This window comes from Schistocerca cancellata, chromosome 7 (assembly GCF_023864275.1).
Source record: "Schistocerca cancellata isolate TAMUIC-IGC-003103 chromosome 7, iqSchCanc2.1, whole genome shotgun sequence".
In the NCBI taxonomy this organism is placed as follows: domain Eukaryota; kingdom Metazoa; phylum Arthropoda; class Insecta; order Orthoptera; family Acrididae; genus Schistocerca; species Schistocerca cancellata.
Window position 1 is genome coordinate 395,042,685 of NC_064632.1, and position 23,459 is coordinate 395,066,143.

The window sequence follows — 23,459 nt, forward strand, 5'->3', positions numbered from 1 at the left end:
TGCTGCAAACACATGATAATAAACCATACCTGTGCATCGAGCCTTAAAGGTGACACACTTTGCTGGTGCCACCCAGCTGACAAAGTAACTGCTGCCTTATTTATTTTTTGAATTTAATTTAAGTAAGTTGTAATTTATTTTCAATGGTATGGTAACTTACTTTTTAGGATGGTACAAATCCAAAGTGCTATGGGACTCTTGTTTTTATTCTTCCTCTGGTGGGCTTACCAGGTCCAAAAACAGAAAAGCCGGACTCAGCATTATGCTCATATTTAACCAGACATTTTGCCCTAAAATGTGGACTACCTAATTTAAATTGGCAGTTGGGTATTCTCTTGCATTTATTAATAACTAATTACAGTCATATTGTTGCAAGACCAGCCTTAAACATGGCTAAACTAAGAAACAATCAGGAAACAGCATTAAAATGTGGCAATTATGATAGCATGTAAGTGCTCAGTCCTCTTCCTGAGATAATCTTATGTCAAAATAAACTAAACAAACAAACAGCTATCTATTTTTCTGAGGTGGGAAGCAAAAATATAATCATTAAATTTTATCATTTCATAAGACTTGCAGTGTGTTAAATTTAAGAAGAGGTGAGGGTATATGTGGATGTACATTATTATCTGTTTGTGTGTCTGATTCTTCCTCACTTCAATTTGATGTCACTGTATTAAAGATAATTTCATCAATAGCAATTTTGATGACACCATCTGTTGCCCAGTATTCGTCTATCTCTTTAACTTTCCTTGGCCATAACTAGTTAGAAGGAAGTACCCACAAGATTCAGCATACTTCTGGCAGACAAGTCCTCTGATGTGTTGCACTCTGTAGCATGCCTTTTTATTTTTGCCTGTGCTAATTCTGTTGCATACAAAGCGCAATTATAAGGCAGCAAGTGGACAACCTGGTGGCCTTTGATTTCAGTCAACAAGTCCACTTTTTGACTGGCTTACACGTACTTCATTTACAGTAAATCCTTCCTCATAATGTCATTGCAGGGGATATTTCTGTGTTGCAGCCACTCAAGCACATTCGCAATTTGATGTCAAACTTCATAGGAGTTCTTTCAGTCTGCTGGTTATGGTAAGTTGCTTTATCCATAATAGTAACTGCATTAGTTGAGGTATTTGGCTGTACATTTTCTTAAAACCACTTTTAAAAGTTCACCAAATTTGTCTGCTCATGATAATCACCCTGTGTTAATTTTGTCCAGAACATTAAGCTGCTCTTCCCTGATGAACCCATTCTTGGATCTGACATTTGCAGCTATCAGTCTTCTTGATGCACTCCCCCATCCTGTGGCACCCACGACACACTCTTCACATAACTCATCTGCCCTCTGACAGGATTTACTGCATGTTAGGTTGTTGTCTACTCGTGACTCGTCAAGATAAAATATTTCTCTGCCAGCATCTCTAATATTCTTCATCTGCCAGTAAATGAGATTGCCATTGTACAATGTCTGGACACTTTAACACCACATTCCACTTGTTTACAATCCTATGTCATATAAAGCCTATAGAGCTAAGTACTTTTCTCAAAGAGAGGATACTCCAATTCCAGCCTATTTTGTCGTGCAGAACTGGAAGAAGTATTGAAAGACATGTCACTGTATTCCTAACCAATTTGATTGTACTGTAATATGAGAGTGTTATGAAATAATACAATAACCAGAGTTGTTTCCGTATGAAGCAATATGGCAGTACTGAAAGGTAACAGTATAAAGCAAAAGGTGAAAATATGAATTAATTTGGACAAAACAGAGGGCTCCTTCAAAATGATCTCGAACAAAATATCTGAAATGGAAACTTACCTTTTCTTGCTAGACATTTTCAGTGATTTGCGTAGATGATTCTTGGAAAACCATTTGAACCTTCCGATGCTATGCATGTTTTGTCTTGTGTATTTAGCAGGTGTCATGGAAGATTTGTAGATGGGGTGGAGCAATTTTTTCCACTCTCTTTCCATTTTTTCAGCATACAGTCACGTGCAAGGTAATTTTGCGACCCATTTTCCCTCATGCTTCTAACCTCCATTCCCACCTTTCCACCTTGATACACCCCAGAACACAATTTATCTCTGTTGCACCTATATGTTGTACAAACATTTAATATTCATTCTTAACACACTTCATTGATCAACAAACATCAATTTTGTACTATTAAAACACTATTTTTAATAAACTGCAAATTTCGCATCCTGTGCTGTGTGAAAACTAGTCCTAAAGAAAAAAATGAGTAGGTTCTTTTCTGTAGGAAACTTAATGTAGTTTGTCTTTGAGATATTCAAGAAAAGCCTAAAAAAGTGACTTATAAGTGCCCCCATACCTCCTCATTCAAGGCCCATCAATCAGGATTTTTGTTGAATTATTCATTACATTCCCCCCCCCCCCCCCCCCCCTACTACTGTACAAAACTTTTTCCCCAAATTTTCTTTCATTGACTGGACATAGTGACATGGCATGCCAAAAGAGTCGTTTCACAGAGGGCCTCACACGCGAGCAGTGGATCACAGCAATTAGTCACCATGTCAAGTGAACATTGTGCAGATCCCATGTGTGTAGATAGATTGCAGCTATTTATTGCTTATCCCTTGGAATCCATACATGACTTGATGAATTTCCTGTGAAGTGTAGCAATTGGGCAGTGACTCCTATGTGTGGTTATTAAGTGTAGTTGTATTTTAAGAAGTACTGGTATGGTAATATAAACATAAGAAAACACTGACACCCTTCGATTTTGCAGTGATTAGCATTCGGCTACAGTACACACAGGTATTATATTCTTAGGGGCCCTACACACACACACACCAATTTATTGTCCAACCAACCCACTGACCAATTTCATGGTAGTCTATACACATCCCAACCAACTGCACTCAATAATTACAGTCTCACCTGTTGCTATCGCTGGTTGGGAATTGTTTATAGCAAGTTCATTGGGGTTATGTTCAATGAGATGCTGCTTTTTTAACACAGAAACCAAAACTGTGATATGTCTTAGCTGTTTTAGAGGTAAAAAGGCCAGGAAAATCTTAGAGAAAACTGTGGCCAAAGAAATGTCTAATGCGGATAAAGGTATTCATCCACACAATCTTAAGGAGCTGCAAGCCATGGATTTTCATAACTATTTAAGAATGGATGAAACATGGTTTTCAGAGTTGCTGAACACCACCAAACTGTTCTTAATGAAAAGGGATACAATCATGAAACAGGCTGTTAACTTTGAGGAGGGACTGTTAGCTACATTACGGTTAATAGTCACTAGAAAAAGTTATGAGCAAATTCAGTACTGTTGTATATCCCTAATTATTATCGAAAATGATTCCTGAAACCTCCAACACAATTTATAGTTGCCTGAGGAAATACAGTAGAAGTCTGATGTAACAGAATTGTTGGGGGACATGCATTATTCCCACATTACAGCATACCCAGGGTAGATCGAAAATGATCCATGTAATGACAGATTATGCATGGAAAGTTAGGAAGAACACATAATGCAGTATTATACATACTGTACTATACTGTATTTAAATTTAAAGAACATTAGAAGTAAAAATTTCAGAAACTTACCAAATAGGGTGCAGCAATGAGATGAACTTCACTCAAGCGTCTACCAAACAATAACAGAAGTTTCAATACACTGTCAAATACAGTACGATAATTTAGAATACTGCTTGCAGACTACAGTGTGTCATTATTCTACTGCTTTAAAGAACTCAGTTAGATTTCTTTGGCAGGTCAATTCAAGCAGTTTCCTTAGTGCATATTGTTTTATGCTCATCAGGTGCAAATCAGTTTTGTTTGGTTCAGTTTGTTTCTACATCCACATAATCAATTTATTTATATTAATCCAATATTCCAAGTGTACTGGGAACATCATCTATACTTTCTTTGTCAGCTTCATCTTCTTTGTCATCTTCATCCTTGACTGCTTCACTACTGCCATTTCTAACGGCAGCAATGATGTCTTGGCATCTGTGATTTCTGAAATCAGTTCCTTGTAGTTGACAACTGCCCAATGATTTGAGTCTTCAAGATCAGTATTGCACTTAGAACATCACATGCAGATTGGGTGTAACTGCTGTTGAAATCTGTGTCACTACAGCATTCTTCTGTTGCATTTCCTTCAATGGCTCACTTGTTCCAGCAATTCCTAATAATGGTTAGACTGATGCTTTGCCATGACAAACCTACTGAGTATGCAGCACTCCTAAGATTTATAGATTTTAACATTTCCATTTCCTTATCTCAATTTACTATTTAAGCAGTTCATAATGATAATGAGTCTTAAATGCTCATATGATGCCCTGATGCAGTGGCCAAATTAATACCATTGTGTTTTTTGGCAAAAACAAAGTTTTTATTTTTCTATCTTTAGATAGCAACGCATCAGCAGATAGATGAGCTGGACAGTGACTGAGGCTATGTAGAGCTTCTTCTCTCAGCTTTAGTGACCATAGGTGCTTTCTCACTGATGGTAACAAATTCTTCTTGAAACCATTTGGTGAAAATGTCTCAGCTTCAATGACAGTAGATGCTTTCTCACAGAAGGAACAAATTCTCCTTGAAACCATCTTGTGAAAATGCCACGTCATCGAAGCATTCTTTGTGTTCCTGTGAGTGCATTGTAATGATGACAAGTTTACATGCTTGAAACATCTTGGGCTTTTACTTCTACCTTATACAAAGAGGTTTCAGCTTCTGGCTTCCTGTTTTATTTGTGGACAAATGGGTAGTTATTCTATCTTTATTCATTTTCAAACCCGTCCTATTTCCTATTTTTTGTATTGAGGGTTCTGATGGGAAGCAATCAATGATAAAGTGCTGTTTCATCACAATTGTACACTTGACGATCATTTAAATTTACATCTACCATTACTTTGTGTAGAGTTCCAGGAAATTGCAAGTATGCTGCTTCTTGTTGAGTGGTCGTTTGGTGAATAACATGGTGATATAGCCAAATCTTAAAAACTGTCCACAATAGCTCATTACATGATAACAACTCAGTATCTCTTATTCGACTGCTGTGCCGTGACATGCGGCCGGTGCCGTTCGTAGCTAGGTGGCGCTCCCGCGCTCAGCCGAGTTGCGGAGCGCCTCTATCGCCGTTTGCGCGTACTGTCGTGGCGGCACTGTTAAATGTCGTGGCACTGTCACAACAGCTATAAAATCTTTGTTTCCATGTAAATCAAAGTGAAAATAACTGGCCTGGAAAATGACACACTTTGACTTCTCTTTGTTAGAAACCACTATAAAGGAATTTGTCAAGTTCACTGCCTATTCCTAATTTAGTCATTTTTCGATCCATTCCCACCTCCCTTTCAACTGTGTTTCCAAAAATTTTAAGTTTATTCTCTTCTTTCACCCATTCTGTGATTGTTCCTTCAGGTACACCACCAACACATGATAAACTTCCTTTAGTTTCACTATTCTTCACATGATCAATAATTTTTAGTTTATCACTTACAGGACATGCTTTCAATTTCTGTGACATTGTAACAACCACACAAAAATCTAGAAAATGAATCAATAATTTATGATCCCCATAATGGTCATGCTATTTTGATTACTGTGAAGCACTGTTGTATAGTTACGTTTTTGACTGCATCACAATGTTAACCATGTGATGTGTGTTCAAGCTTCTGCCCTGCAGCAATTATGGTATGAGAGAAGCCAAAGGATGAGTTTAATTACGTCCATCTATTTTGGTTATTGCTTAGACAGATTAGTGGTTACAGCAGTAAATTAGACTGCAGAAAAGCTACATGCAGACTGTAATAAGACTTTTTTTGAGTTTTTGAAATGTACTGAGAAGGCAAAAATTGTTCATAAAAGATATTTTGTTTTGGGGGACATACTTTGGGCCACGTTATATTTGGAGGCGCGATGTATCAGACAGCAGTATATCAAGCTTCTACTGTATATCAAATTAATGTAAAAGATATGAATATATAATAGAGGGAAACATTCCACGTGGGAAAAATATATCTAAAAACAAAGATGATGTGACTTACCAAACGAAAGTGCTGGCATGTTGATAGACACACAAAAAAACACAAACATACACACAAAATTCAAGCTTTCGCAACCAACGGTTGCTTCATCGGGAAAGAGGGAAGGAGAGGGAAAGACGAAAGGATGTGGGTTTTAAGGGAGAGGGTAAGGAGTCATTCCAATCCCGGGATTGGAATGACTGCTTACCCTCTCCCTTAAAACCCACATCCTTTCGTCTTTCCCTCTCCTTCCCTCTTTCCCGATGAAGCAACCGTTGGTTGCGAAAGCTTGAATTTTGTGTGTATGTTTGTGTTTGTTTGTGTGTCTATCAACATGCCAGCACTTTCGTTTGGTAAGTCACATCATCTTTGTTTTTAGATAAATTAATGTAAAATAAATAAAAAGATGAAGCAAGTGATATTCACATAAACTCTATTATTATGCAGTCGTAGTATATGTAATTGTCATAAATAATAGCAGTGAAAGAAACTGAAGATGTCTCATCAGTGGAAAATCAGAACACTCCCATAGGTTACATTCCTCACATCCACTCCTGGCTGCATGTAGTTTTAACAGGAGTGGTGGCAGCATTGGAGGGAAAGGTGCGCAGGTCAGTGGAGGAAGAGGTTGACAGGATGTGTACAGGGGATGGAAAAGGGATTGGAACTACAGGTCTTCGTATGACAGGGAAAGATATAATTTGTGGCAGAAGAGTGATGCTGGAGAGAGGAGAATTTAGTCCAACTTGCCTAAACATAAAACTTCAGAAATAAGATTTTGGCAATGACCTGTTGTTGAGGCTACATTTCCTTTAAGTGAGAACTGCACGCAGTTGAAATTGCTCTCACTGATCTGGTTATGATGACATTAGCTTTTTGACCACACTAATGAGCTCTTGCTGCTCTTTTCTGCCCCTATTGCTCTCATTTCTCACTTCTCTGTTGCTGCACACTTCAGATGTAGTGTCCCACAAGCTTTTACACTCTCTATATATCTCCCAAAAAACTCTGTAATTCCACCTTTATCAGCCTTACTATCTGCCACATTAGCCATTTTGAACACCATCTATCTTCATGCACACAGACAGCAAATGATTGTCAGTTGGGAGGTTGGCTGTACAGCACTGAACATGGCACAATTTGTTGAGTTAAGTTGAGGGAGGGTCGACTGTTAGATGGTCAGACCCATCCAACTGTCCAACAAGAAAAATTGTTCACGAAGTGCCTACAGGCATCCAATTTATCAGACATCCAATAAATTGGTCTCCGTAAACTGGCATGTGTGTAGGGCCCAAAGTTATATTGCTTGTGAAAACAATAAATCCAAATTTCAACTGTGACCTGCACCAGTACGATACAAGGCAAAAGTTCAGGTACCATGTAAAAAGCCACAGAACAGTTTTATATGAAAAAAATGCACTTCATGCTGGGCTGAAACTAGCCAATGCCTTACCAAAAAGTCTCACAACCCTTCCTACTAAGAAATTAAAAGATCAGCTAAAAAGAATTGTAATTGAAAAGCCTTTTTTATTCCCTAGACGAGTATTATATCTGTATGAAAAGTGCTTCATAAGTATGTCAAGCTCATAGCTTTAAGTAACCTACAACTAATATAATGTTGATAAAAACAATATTTATAATATTTTGATTGTATACTACCAAATGTAAAATCCATCAAAATGTAAAATTTATTAATACAAACAAATCTTTAGTTTGTAATTTATGAACTGACGTATTCAGAAGAATAATCTTTATGATGTCCTGAAACTGTATTATTTCTAGGGATTGTATTTGATTATTCGATGTTGAATAAATATTATTATTATTATTATTATTATTATTATTATAGACTGACAATGTTGCCAGTGACCTGACACAAAATACCCATGACCCAAAGTTGACACTTGTCGTTAGTGGCAGAATTATACCAGCAAGAAGTGCCATTGGTTATAACATGTGAAGTATCTGTCTCTTCAAAATCTGTGTGTACACAAGGAAATAAACAGCCAAATATTTGTGACAGGGACGAACATGAATTTAAACTATCCTTGTAGGTTCCTGCCTAATCACATACTCATAAACTGCTACATATTTGGAAATAAAAAACTGGCTATTTATTTCATCCTTTGCTTTCTAATCAGGCAGAAATGTAAATAACTTTGAATATTGCAGAACATAATTGTATTTAATTCATAAGACAGTCCCAGAATATGTTAAGAATACAAAGATGGAAAAAAAGAAAAAAAAAAAAGAATTAGCATATAGCAGGACTTGAACATACTTCCTTCAAATCTGTAATGCATGTCCTTATCCACTGCACTACACCAAGGACATGAAATTTTCATCTTTTGTGTTGACTATCACAGTACCTCTTGAACCTTATATTGTTGATGATGCACCATCAACTGATATTTTATTACAAGGGGTACTTGTTTGTGATAAACCTTCAACACACCAATGCATTGTACTGGCTTACAGAAAGTCTTAATAGAAAACAGCTAAATATGCCAAAATCAATATGACATCTGCCATATCAAGCCAAAGATAGTGCTGGTATGACATAGCAGTCTCTGGTCCTAAACAGAAGTGATATAATTCTACCATTAACATCCTCTGGATTCAGCAGAACTGGGATTAGAAAGTTCTGCATATTGTGAACAATGAACCTAGTCATAGCTATGAGTGGACTGTTTATTAGATTACCATCATGAATTGCTGATTATTACATTGGTTGAGAATGAGCAGCATCATTTTAGTTTGACAATATAAGACTGATAACTAAGTTTACCAATGCTGATTTATTCTGTCATGCTAGGTAGTGTGAGTGCAAACATGCAGGGCATTAAAAGGCTTCCAAAGAATGTGATGTAATGAGTACCTTGGCCAGTACTAGCCACAACAGTGCATTTGAGTTTTAATAATCAGAAAGATGAGCCTACCAAATATTATGAGAGAATGTATGGGATTTTGGTAGTGGTGAGTGACTGATAGGAATTACTTGCATTAACCTGCAGAGGAATTGTTGCCCAAATTTGGAAAAATAGTTGACCAAGCACAGGGTAGCAGAAGCAGAGTACTTATTGACCTAATGGGAATACTGCATAAAATGAAAAGTAAATACACTCCTGGAAATTGAAATAAGAACACCGTGAATTCATTGTCACAGGAAGGGGAAACTTTATTGACACATTCCTGGGGTCAGATACATCACATGATCACACTGACAGAACCACAGGCACATAGACACAGGCAACAGAGCATGCACAATGTCGGCACTAGTACAGTGTATATCCACCTTTCGCAGCAATGCAGGCTGCTATTCTCCCATGGAGACGATCGTAGAGATGCTGGATGTAGTCCTGTGGAACGGCTTGCCATGCCATTTCCACCTGGCGCCTCAGTTGGACCAGCGTTCGTGCTGGACGTGCAGACCGCATGAGACGACGCTTCATCCAGTCCCAAACATACTCAATGGGGGACAGATCCGGAGATCTTGCTGGCCAGGGTAGTTGACTTACACCTTCTAGAGCACGTTGGGTGGCACGGGATACATGCGGACGTGCATTGTCCTGTTGGAACAGCAAGTTCCCTTGCCGGTCTAGGAATGGTAGAACGATGGGTTCGATGACGGTTTGGATGTACCGTGCACTATTCAGTGTCACCTCGACGATCACCAGTGGTGTACGGCCAGTGTAGGAGATCGCTCCCCACACCATGATGCCGGGTGTTGGCCCTGTGTGCCTCGGTCGTATGCAGTCCTGATTGTGGCGCTCACCTGCACGGCGCCAAACACGCATACGACCATCATTGGCACCAAGGCAGAAGCGACTCTCATCGCTGAAGACGACACGTCTCCATTCGTCCCTCCATTCACGCCTGTCGCGACACCACTGGAGGCGGGCTGCACGATGTTGGGGCGTGAGCGGAAGACGGCCTAACGGTGTGCGGGACCGTAGCCCAGCTTCATGGAGACAGTTGCGAATGGTCCTCGCCGATACCCCAGGAGCAACAGTGTCCCTAATTTGCTGAGAAGTGGCGGTGCGGTCCCCTACGGCACTGCGTAGGATCCTACGGTCTTGGCGTGCATCCGTGCGTCGCTGCGGTCCGGTCCCAGGTCGACGGGCACGTGCACCTTCCGCCGACCACTGGCGACAACATCGATGTACTGTGGAGACCTCACACCCCACGTGTTGAGCAATTCGGCGGTACGTCCACCCGGCCTCCCGCATGCCCACTATACGCCCTCGCTCAAAGTCCGTCAACTGCACATACGGTTCACGTCCACGCTGTCGCGGCATGCTACCAGTGTTAAAGACTGCGATGGAGCTCCGTATGCCACGGCAAACTGGCTGACACTGACGGCGGTGGTGCACAAATGCTGCGCAGCTAGCGCCATTCGACGGCCAACACCGCGGTTCCTGGTGTGTCCGCTGTGCCGTGCGTGTGATCATTTCTTGTGCAGCCCTCTCGCAGTGTCCGGAGCAAGTATGGTGGGTCTGACACACCGGTGTCAATGTGTTCTTTTTTCCATTTCCAGGAGTGTATAACTATAGGTAGATGCCAAATGAAATGTATTTGACTGTCAGAAGCATTAATTATGGAATCTTCAGTGAGTACCATTGCAGTATCTTATCAAAAGATCTCTCATAAAACACAAAGAAATATGTAAACACAGTCTGTGTCACCAACATTAGCATTAAGACATGCATGTATAACACAGGAACTGAAATTGCCTTAACAGAGCAAAAGCAGAAATGCTGATCTGTTTTTGAATGTTCCTTTACAAAGGAAGGTACAGAAGTACTGGCTGTGTTTAATTCTCTCACCACTGCAGAGATGAGTGATATAGGAAGCATGTTCAGAAAGTAAACGCACTTGATTTTTATAGTTTTTTATAATAACAGAAGTTGAAAAAAAAGTTACAGGGTTTTATTAATACAGTTATTGACTATTTTTCTGCTAATTGCCTTGCCCTCCAATTCAGTGCATGTGATGAGCCAAGGCACAAGCTTCTTTATGCCCTCCTCAAAGAACTCTGCCACCAGCTCCTTCCCCCACTTTCTGTACCTGCTCATCAGCTGAAAATTTCATTCCACATGGATGTGCTTTCAGAGATGTGAAAAGATGATAATGTGACAGTGCCAAGTCAGGGGAATATGGGAAGTGGGGGGGGGGGGGGGGGGTTTAAAAAATCGAAACCAAATGGTTCCAAGAGCACCTTGGTGGCTAAGGCTGTGTGAGGAGGGGTGTTGCCATGCAACAGGCACTCTCCTCTTGCTAGTGTCTCCCTCCTTTTGTTTTGAATGCTCCTTTTGAGCTTTTTTAGGGTTTAGAATTTGTTTGTGCATTGATTGTCTCCCTCTGAGGCAGAAATTTGACCAGAGTGATGCTTTTTAAGTCCCAAAACACTGAAGCCATGATTTTTTTTCCCAAAATTGTGGTTTTGAATTTTTTTGGTGTAACACCACTTTGACGACTGTCTTTCTATCTCAGTCATGTGATGAGCCACCCACATTTCATCTCCAGTCAAAATAGAGCTCAGAAAATCCTCACCTTTTAACTCAAGTCATTCTAGTGTGCCATTGATTCGATTTTTTTGTTGTTGCTCTGTCAGCTTTTTGGGACCTATCTTGCACACAGTTTTCGGTATCCCAGTGTTTCTGTGAGTGTCTCACATAAGACACTTCTGGAGAGCTGTGGAAATATTGCAGAAATGTCATCCACTGTCAGTTGGCAGTCATCATGAACAGTTTTTTTAATTTTTTGCACCAAGTCATCAGTCAAAATGTAAGGTCTTCCACTCCTCTGTCATCATGAACATTTGTTCTGCCTCCGCCAAACTCCCTACAACACTTCAACATACTCATTCTGTCCATAACACCTTTGCTGTAAACCATTTTGATTTGTGAACAAATTTGGTAGGTGTTATTCCTGCCATGAATGGGAAGCAGATCACAGCATGTGGCTTACACTTGATAGGATTTCTTACTGACATGTTTGACACAACTGGACACTACAACATGAGTTGACATGCTACCATGGCCCTGCAATGCTTGCTCTGGTCAGGGCAACCCCCTCTACTACTTGCCAACCATCAAAAAACAAAAAAGTCACACAGTACACTTACTTTCTGAACAAGCCATGTAGATGTGTCAGTTGTGTTGAGAAATAGCTGAAATCTCTAAAATTGAACAAAGCTCCATGGTTTGATGAAGTCCCTATCAGATTCTATACAGAACTTGCAAATACTTCTAACTATAATACATTGTAGAGTGACTGGGGGAGGGGCCGGGGCCACTGTAGTATAATATTGTGTACTTCACAAAATACAAAACATTATATTGTATGACCAAAGTATCAATAAGTCACAGTTGGAATCAATCAGCTCCATATATCTGCCTGTAACAATTTGTGGAGATATAGAATGAAGTGACCATGTAGGTTCAGTCATAGGTAAAGCAGCAGTGATAGACTTGTTCATTGGTAGAATACAGGGAAAATGCAGTCACAGTACAAAAGTGATGGTTTACTAAACAACCATGCAAGCCATTATAAAACATTGCTCAAGTGAGTGGGATGAATAAACATCCATACCAAATAGGCTTATTAAGGGATATTGTACATATACAAAGAGGGGCAACATGGTTAAATTGTGATAGATTTGTTTGATCTACAAGAGATTGTCATGTAATTGCTGAAAAACCTGTATTCACAGACACTTAAAGATAGACTTTCAGGAATCACTATTAAGTGAAGAATCTAGGAATATGCTCAACCTTCTACACTTCACTATTGCAGGGTGCATGAAGACAAGATCAGAGTAATTGACTTGAGAACAGAGGAATTTGAGCAATCATTCTTCCTATGTCCCATATGTAAATAGAGTGGAAAGGTCAGGATGTAGTTCGTGGTTCTTTATATGGTGGTCTTGAGGGTTCCTTGCCTTAGGGTCATATTGTCACATCCTCAGGGCCACTATGACTTTCATGTGGAGTTACTTCCAATTAGACATTGGTATATTCCAGCACATGGTTTCCAAACTGTATACAGACAATTTATGCCAACTGCAAGTAGCTCTGAGGTGTCCAGCCTGTGTGACAAATATTTGCATTTAATGTGCTTCGTAGTGTCCAGCAAGAGAACATTGGTTGCAGGACTGTCAGCAGTGACTGGGTGGTGGCACATGACATCAGCATGTGGGTCTGGCAGGATGCACAGTGGGCATATCCTTACACCACTGGCTAGTGACAACAGTGGCAGGCAGCACTGGCTGTGAGCTGTCTGTAGTAATTTGTTGTTGGCTTCAAGGTTGTGAGTCTCATGAAATGGTGTCACCCCAAAAAACACTGAAGATAAAGGGTAAATGAAATAAAGCATTCACAAGGCACAATTAATACATAATAATGAAATAAAGCATTCATGAGTTGGCACTGTTCAAACTACACTGGCATACTTGGTCGTAGGAGCAGGTGTGGGATTCAGTTCGGTTCTGACACTTCATCATTGTGGAGGCACAGAGAGTATGTGAAGTGTCTATAGTCACATGAGTATGGTGTCGTCATGACTTGATCACAGTTCCTGGATCTGCGAAGGACAGTTCTGGTGATGGGGAGGGTGAGGTCCAGAGCTCAGTGGGAAAGAAACAGAAAACTGGTGCAGAAGTTAATCAGGCCTCAATGCCCGACACAGTGGAGGGACAGGGAGACAAACGTGAGTCCAGGAGCTGTAGTGGAGAAGCAGCCAGTTATATTGGAGGTGGTGTCCAGAGCTTGACTGGAGGCAATGTGCTGACAATGCTGTCTGCTGGAGGCAGGGCATTGTTGTGACACTGCACAGGTGTTTAAAATGGATGCAATGGCGAGCGTACATTATGTAGTTCACTGACAGCTCTGGTGGAGTTGGCATGGGTGTCTGTGGTGAGCACGACCTGGGTGTCTGTGCTGGCTGAGGCAATGACAGCTGGGGGCATGCGAGTGTCATTGGTGCCATGGTGTCAGCTCTGCCTGATCCGCAATGGGGGGAAGTATCATTCATTGACATGTCTTCCACTGGTTCAAGGAAGTGAATGACAGCAGGACCAGTCAAGGCATAAGCCAGCTTTATTTGGCCAATTGACACCTTGACTGTCTTGCCATTGCACTTGATGTCAAGCATTCTCTCATTGCAGGTGATGACACAATGTGGCTCTGAAGAATACTTCGCTGGTGTCAGGTCGCATTGGTACATGAGGTTGGAGATGGACCATATGGGTACACAGACATTCAGCCAGTGGAGTGTCCAAAGCATCATAGGGTGGTGGTACCTCCTCCATAAAATCACCAGGAATGACAAGAGATTATCTGTGGATGAGGTTGGCAGGTGAAGTGCCGATTGCTTCTTTCAGTGTTACTCGCAGACCAAGCAGTACCACAGGGAGCGCTTCCATCCAGGCAACATCGTGGCAAGTTAGGGAGGCTTTCAGTGTTAGATGGACCCACTGAAAGACACCAGGTTGTAGCTGGTAGTTCTGTGTAACTGCATACCACATATATATGAATTTGCAGTACGCTGCAGGTGAAAAATAGGTCTGCAGCTTGTCTTGTAATTGAAATAATTGGCAGTAGCACCATCATAAGTTGCATTGGGAAGTATCTATTTTTTATTTCTTGATGGTGACTAGTTTCAGCCACCTGTGTCCATTTTCAAACCATCTGTCCTGTAAGTGTGACAACTACAGGCTATAGTCTATGTACAAAAACTATCCCGTGCAGTAATCAGAACAGTATATGGCCGACATAACAACAGAAAATTTGCAGGGGCAGTGTCTGTACATGGGCTGTCACTTTTATATGTAACACTTATAGTGCAGATGGTTTGAAAATGGGCACAGGTGTCCGAGACTAGTCACCATCAAGAAATAAAAAATAGATACTTCTCAATGCAAGTTGTGATGAAGCTAAAACCATTTATTTCAATTGCATGCCACATAGTTAAGCGAAGCGTGTAAACAATGCAGTGTCAAACTGGTGGCCCTGATCCATTGTGACATGAATGGGGCAGCCAAAGCATGCCACCCAGGTGTCAACAAAAGCAGTGGTGATGGTATCAGCGATGATGTCCACTAAGGGTTTTGCCTCTGGCCAGCGTGTGAAGCAGTACACTATTGTCAGCAAGTGATGCTTGACATGGGATGGGGGGAGTTGGCCCATGATGTCCACATGGACATGAGCAAAGCAGTGTGTTGCATTGAAAGCACCAAGAGGTGCATGGGTGTGCCTTCTGACTTTGGGTTGCTGGAATGCAGTGTGGGCAAATGCCTATTGATGGCAGTCTTCCCATATCCTGGCCAGATGAAATTTCGAGACATGAACAACACAGTGGTATTAATGGTGCTTGTGAAAGTATGTGGATGTGGTCAAAAGCACAGTGCTGAAATTTCTCTGGGAGAGATGGAGTGTGCCTGTAGAAAAATCATACCAAATCTTGCAGCTAGAACCAGGAATGGGCACTAGCTCAAGTTGTAAGTCACTGGAGGTGTCATGACAGAGGCTGTCCAGTTGTTTGTCACTCTCCTGTTCTTGAACAACATCTTCAAAGTTCACAGGAGGAGAGATAACACCCCAGGTGTGGGATAGGCTGTTAGCAAGGATAGTATCAGTTCTGCAAACATGATAGATGTCCGTGTAGAACTGCGATACTTACTCTGCTAATTGGTGCGAAGAACACTTGGTATTTTGTTCTTAAAGATTTGTATTTATGGGCTTATAATTGGTGAAAATCACTAAGAGATGGAATTGTACACATGGGCGAAAGTATTTCATTACCTCGAACCACGCAAGTAACTCATGGTGGGCATGATGACAAATTTAATGCTTTCCTTAACACATTCCTCATGCTCTTTGAGAGTTGCTTTACATTAGAATGTTCTAAATGGGGTACTACCAGTAAAAGGCAGCATGGGTGGCTGACTAGTGGGGTAAGGATATCATGTAGAACAAAGCGGGAATTATAGCAAAATATTAGAAGTAGTCACAATTAAGTTATCGTAGCCCATTACAAACAGTACTATAAGGCGCTTAAAAATGTTATTAGGAAGACGAAGAGTATGTGGTATGCAAATAGAATAGCTAATTCACAGGATAAAATTAAAACCATATGGTCAGTTGTGAAGGAAGTGTCTGGTCAGCTGCACAAAGTCGATGATATAAAGTCAGCTCACAGAAAAATATTTCTGTTACTGATAAATCAGATATATGTACAGTATTTAACAATCATTTTCTGAGAATTGCTGGTGAATTAAATAAAAATTTAGTTTCTACAGCGAATCATGTAACTCCCTTGGCAAATGCCTTCCTGAGATTGATGTCTGAAATACTCCTTCGTGACAGACAAGGGGGAGATAGAGTCATAATTAAATCACTGAAGACTAAGGACTCTCATGGATATGATGGAGTGCCTAACAGAATATTAAAGTACTGTGGTGCACATGTTAGTCCTCTATTTAGCCATATTTGTAATTTTTCCTTTAGGAATGGTCAGTTTCTTGAACGATTAAAGTATTTAATAGTAAAGCTGCTTTATAAAAAGGGAGAAAGGTATAATATAGACAACCTTAGTTTGCTAAAGTTATTGAAAAGGCTGTGTATGCAAGGATAATTGATCATTTTATATCACACAATTTGCTATCAAATGTACAATTCGGCTTTAGAAGTTGTTTTAACAACTGGAAATGCTATATTTTCTTTTCTCTGTAAGTTACTGGATGGGTTAAACAAAATGTTTTGAATGTTAGGCAAATTTTTTGATTTAACTAACGCATTTGATTGTGATGATCACAAAATATTGCTCCAGAAGTTGCACCATTACAGAATACAAGGAGTAGCTCACAATTGGTTTAGCAATAGAGTGCAAAAGGTCATTATTCATAGTATTGAGAATGGTTGTGATGTGGGGTCTGAGTGGAGTGTGGTCAAATTGGGGTGGGGGGGGGGGGGGGAGGGGGATACCCCAGGGATCAGTGTTGGGGTCACTTCTGCTCCTTATTTATATAATTGATATGCCCTCTAGTATTATGGGTAACTCTAAAGTATTTCTGTTTGCTGATGACACTGGCTTGGTAGTAAAGGAAGTTGTGTGCAATGTTGGCTTGTTTTCACATAGTGCAGTTCTTGGCATAAGTTCATGGCTTGTAGAAAATAAACTAATGCTAAATCACAGTAAGACTCAGTTTTAACAGTTTCTGACACACAATTCAACAAAACCTGATGTTTTAATTTCACAGAATGGGCATATGATTAGTGAAACTGAACATTTCAAATTTCTAGGTGTTCAGATAGATAGTAAACTGACATGGAAAGCGCACATTCAGAATCTTGTTCAAAGACTTAATGCTGCCATTTTTACTATTCAAACAGTATCTGAAGTATGTGATCATTTGACACAAAAATTAGTCTGCTTTGCTTATTTTCATTCTCTTATGTCATATGGTATTATGCAGGGTGAGTCACTAACTGCTACCACCGAGAATAACTCCAAAAATATGATAGTAGCTGAAAAGTTTGTGGGACAAATCTTGCATGGGACAATGGGGGCATAATATGATGTCAGTTTTTTGTTGCTAGGTGGGCTCGCATAAGAGATATGAAGGTCAGCTTTTGTTTTTCTAAATGGGATGCTATAATTTGGTATTTATTATCTGATGGCGGCTATTGAGACGAATCCAATGATGTGTAGCAGTAAGATCGTTCAATGTCAACAAAGGTAACAAAGGTGGCATGAATGTCCATTTACAGAAGGTGTTTGAAGTGATGACCATTGGTATCAGTGCAGTGCTGCAATCTTCTTATCATGGATTGAGTGGTATTCCTTATCACATTGGCACTTATCGAATGACATGCTCTGACAGTTCTCTCTCGTATATCATGCAAATAGTAAATATTCACCGAAAATGGCATATTCATCTAATGTCCATTGACATGTAAACACCATTCAACAGTTTTACAATACAACACTAATAGGAATGGTAAGACTAGTATCATTGAATCAAGCAAATGTGAATGATGTATTCCTTCAAAGAACAAGTCGATATGCTTCTGATTTATGGAGAATGCCAACGAAATTCAGTGAGAGCTAGAGACTTATATGCTGAAAGATATCCTCAATGTACCTACCCTACATGCCGTACATTTAAATATGTGTATCATAAATTGAGAACAACTAGATCTTTAATGCATCAGAAATATATCTGGCAAATGAAAATTGTCAACAAGCAAATGGAAATTGGCACTCTTGCCACTGTGGTTCAAGATCCTTGTGTTAGTTCGTGTCAAATCGCAAGGGAATCTGGCATGAGCCAGAGTAGTATTGTTCGTGTTCTGCATCACCATAAATATTATTCTTAGCATATCAGTCTCCACCAAGAATTAACTAGTACATATTGTATGTGTCACATTGAATTCTACCGATGGGCTCAACTTCAGATTCAGAGGGATGACACATTTATTAATTTTATTTTATTTACTGATTTTACATTCATGAACCATGGAAATGTTAATTTGCATAACATGTATTGTTGGGCAACTGAAAATCCATGTTGGCTGCGGCAAGTTGCACACCAAAAACCGTGGTCGGTGAATTTATGGTATGGGGTTCTGGAGGACAGAATTATTATCACTGCTATGCCCTCTAATAGAGCGGCTTGTTTAACCTGAGTGGAGTGTTGACTAGAATTCATCTCTTCGATGACAGCAGGATAGGAGTGTTTTCAGTGGTGAAAATCAGCCCGAGCAATCATTGCTGTATGACTTTGTTGGAGGAACTTTATCAATTTGAAGGTCAAGTCTTTCACAGCTTATGACTGCGTGTGATGATTATAGTTTATTTTTGTGGACATTAGTTGATTTCACACATGTAGATTTATCTTGTAGGTGATGAAGAATATCTTTTTCTGATATCTGTACATTCTTTTAGAGTTGTGTAAGGTGGATTTTGGAAGTATTAGGAGTTAATCTCTTTATTGTGCTACAGTGGGGAGCCTGTACACTGAAAAAATTTTCAACTTCCAAGATCATGAAAATCATTTATTCATATAGATTACATTTTGGTTTACATTTTAAAACTTTTTGTCAAATTATTTGTTGAAAGTAGGTGTTCTCGAATCAATTTTTATGATAATTCTAGAAATAACATCTCTTTTTGTGTGTCATGTCAGGTTCTTACACAAAATAAGAAGTAATATTTTGACATTTTAACTTCTGAGCCCACGAATATGTTCAAAGACCATTTCACACAAGTTTAGTCTTTAATCAAAACACATTTAAAAAATAAAATAATTGAAAAATACTCTACAGGACCCTCCCAAATTGATTTCATGATTGCCTTGTATAAAAATGTGAAGTCAACAGTGTTCCATTAATTTTTAAACTTTCTTTTCTCTGACTTCCTTGCAGGTCCTTGTATATGCCAAATGTCTCTCTTTAAAAATCCAACAGTAGTTGGCCATCATAGTTGCATTCCAGTTCCATTGGTAACTACTCTTCATCTCCTTAATATTTTAGTGAAAATGTTCGCCCTGCTCTTCACTGTAAAGTCACAAATGTTCTGGACAGTAGTTGATATGTGACTGTGGAAATTGGACTTTCACATTCATGTTACAGCTCATCGTCTTGAAATTCTGCAACATTTTTTCAGCAACAGTCTTGTAATTAGAATCTTTGTTATTCTCTAGAAACTTCTCTGTAACAGATCAGAAGGTGCGCGATCATTATTTTCTCTCTTCTACATTGTTTTATCAAAATCTCCATCTTTCATCAGTTTCTGTATTTGAGGACCAACAAAAATTCCAGTTTTTAATTTGTCTTGTTTGATGAAGGGAAATTTCTTGGAAAGGTACTTAAAACGGGGTCTGTCCTGTGGCAGAGCCTTTACAAATTGCTTCATCAAGCCAAATTTTATGTGTAGTGCTGGAATCAAGATTTTTTTTTGTTTTACAAGCAGTTTGTACAGAATATTTTTAGTTTCAGGCACAACATTTTTTCTCTCTGGTCAAACTCTTTTGCTCCAGTTCCTTTGCTTTGCCCGACTGGCTCATTCACAAAGAAAACAAGCATTTTTGTGAAACCAGTTTGTTGTCCTAGTAGTGACTTTGAAGTCACCATAGATAAGCCATTTATGTTCCTCATATTGGATACTTATTAAGAGTATGTTCATGTTCTCATATGTCTCTTTCATGTGAACTAAATGGGACACAAGAATGGACCCATACACATTCTCATCGTGCAGCAATGTTTCTTTCAGTCTGCTCACTGATGAGTCTAGAAAAAGTCTCCACTGAACGAGATCATGTTCAGCACCATAGAGTGCATTAACTTGTTTATGTTTTTGCAATAACCCAAGGACTTGTTCTGTGAAAATAAAGGAATTAGTTCTGTTCTCAGTGTCTGTACCATGAGTATCATGTTCCTTAGTCCAGAAGAACTTACTTTTTAACTGGGAGCCAAGAAGTTCCACAATTTCCTTAGGCAAATTCAAACCTCATACATGATCATTAAGATCATTGTGAGAGAACAGTTGTGGAGCAAAGTTACATTCAGGCTGGGAGACACCACTGTCATCTTTGTTGATTGCATCGGCTTTATTTTCATCATCATCTTTTGCCATGTTCTCTAAAACAGCTGGAGGGAGAGGAGCAATCAGATCTTCCCCATGTGCAACTGCCTAATGGTTGAATCAGTGCTTGGATGCACAGTTTATTTCTTATTTTTTGAACTACACTGCTGGACATTAATTAACAGAAGTAACAGTCATGAAGGTGATTTTTATGCTCCCTCCGCACCACAATAGTGGCAAACTGTCTGTGCTGCTCATCCCTTGTTCTAGCCACCAAGATTCATTTTAAAATAAGCATGGTAAGCTTTTCTCACAAAATCTCTTATAATCGTTCTTTACTTAATACACTGTATAATTTCCACAAATGTAACAGAAAACATTTGGGGTTGTTCACATACATTGTTGATTTTGTAGCAACTACAAACAATAGGTGAACTCTATTATTAATACTGTCTTAAATATAAAATATAGAAAATAAACACAATATAGCACTTTAATTCAAGCCTTGGAATAAACAACACTTTCAAGGTCACACAATAACAACTAGAGCAACAAGTCTAACAGCCTAAACGTATGTATGGCCACATTGAGAAATTTCCCTCCAGCAATATGCACAGCAGTATATTTTTGAAATCAAATTGTGACAAAACAGTATGTGACAGGAAAAACTGAAAACGGATTTGGAATCAGCAAAAAGTTGAGGTACAAAAAGTTGAGGTATACTCCCGTATTAGTTTCCAATCTTCTGATACCATTTAGACTGGTGTTACCGGTTTCAGCAGTTCTGCATTGCCATCATTGGATCTGCAAAAGGTGGGACCAAAATGTTAGGATACAGCAATGAATGCGTGATACATAATAATATTGTTGTGACTAGCCGATCATTCAAAGTGCCGCCACGCAATTACACGCGCCCTCTACATGCGGCGATGTCTGCCAGCCATGCAGCAGCCACGCCATCTAAGCGGCCAGCCAGGCAGCGGCCGCTAGACTTGGACTCAGTGACATATATGTGTTGTGTCGTTTTGAAATATATGTGTTCAACTTGACGTTATAACAATTGGTGACGAGGTAGTGGATTTTTCCTTTTCATCATTGACCCACAGGTTTCCATGGCTACTGTCGAGTAACTATTGCAGGGTCTCATTGAACAGCAAACGTTTCTAACATCGGCGATTCGCGATTTTGTCACGGCATCAAATGCAGGGCGTTTCTCGTCGTTGTCTATACCTCCGTTTCCTCCTTACGACGAGATGGCAGAAGACTGGTCAGATTACGAAAAACGTCTTCGGCAGCACTTCTTGGCATTTCATGTCACAGACGAACAAACATGTAAGTCTCTGTTCCTTTCATGGGTTTCACCTCAAATGTATCGGTTGTTGTCGCAGTTGACTCCTTTGAAAGATCCTGCGTCTTTGTCCTTTGCTGAAATGTGCTCACTTCTCTCTGTCTATTTTCAAAAGCAGACGCATGTGGTAGCCTCTCGTGTTGCCTTTTATCGTTGTCAAAAACAACTGCATCAATCCTATCGCGCTTGGGCTGCTGAACTTCACGGCCTCAGTCGAAAGTGTCAAATTTTTACTGAGGTTCACAAAGAATTCTATGCCGATTCCATGGTACGGGATGCTATTATCCGGTCGGCGCCCAACGAAGAAGTTCGGCAACGTGCCCTTCAGTTGGCAAATCTGACTCTAGATGAAGTCCTATCCATCGCACAGTCTTTTGAAATTTCTCGCGCCGCTGGGACGCAAATAGAGTCGTGGGGTGACGTCAGGGAAATAATGCATGCGGTGCGTCCCCGCCAACCGACGTGGCCGCAGTACGCTCCCAGGCGCAGCCTCAGCCTAACCGTAAACAGCCCTCTAAGCAACTCTAGCAAAACCCATGGCACCTTCCTTCATGTCCGCAGTGTTTTACGAAACATTCACGGGAGGACTGTCCCCAACGTTGGGCCGTGTGTCACAATTGCAAAAAGAAGGGTCATGTGTCTGCCATTTGCAAATCCAACCGCATACATGAAGTTCATGACCGTGACGCTGATTCTGCTTCTGTGTTGTCTGTCTATTGCACTTCTTCCCTTTCAGGGAAGTTATTCCTCACTGTGCAAATCCTTGGTTGGGATGTTCGCATGCAGGTGGATACTGGTTCTGCTGCCACTATAATTAATTCTCAGACGTATCTTCAGTTGGGTTCTCCACTCCCATCACCTGTCGCTCGGCAATCACGGACATACAATAAACAGAAGATTTCTCTCTTGGGACATTTTAATGCTGAGGTATCTTACAAATCTGTCAATCGCACTGTTCCCATGTTTGTGGTCGACCAGAGTAACGCAGAGAATCTTTTTGGTTTCGATGCCTTTCGCGTTTTTGTGTTCTCCATAGATGACTCTGTCAATATCGTCTCTGATGATATTCCTTATGCTCAATTGGATTCCTTGTCGATGACATTTTCGTCCCTTTTTTCTCCTGGGTTAGGCCATGCAAACGACTTTGAAGCTCATGTCATGCTCAAACCCACTGCTCGGCCTAAGTTTTTCGGGCTCGGCCCATTCCTGTGGCCCTTCGTGATCGGGTAAAACGGGAGCTTGATCGTCTCACTACTTCAGAGGTCTTGCTTCCTGTCACTTCCAGTGAGTGGTCCTCTCCTGTCATTGTTGTTGCTAAGCACAATGATGATATTCGTCTCTGTGGCGATTTTAAAGCCACTGTAAATGCGCAATGCCTCATCGATACTTACCCTATGCCCCGACCTGAAGAATTAAACTTGCGGGAGGCCAGTATTTTTCTAAAATCGACCTGTCAGAAGCTTATCATCAACTTCCTCTCGACACTGCTTCCCAGCAGTTTCTGGTCCTTAACATGCCTCTCGGC

General features: G+C 40.2%; 1 long non-coding RNA gene across 1 annotated transcript in view; it reads left to right on the forward strand.

Moving 5' to 3' along the window:
- Nucleotides 1-23,459, forward strand: part of LOC126091968 (uncharacterized) — a 39,080-nt gene that overhangs the window by 7,787 nt on the left and 7,834 nt on the right. The gene's annotated exons all lie outside the window — the stretch shown is intronic.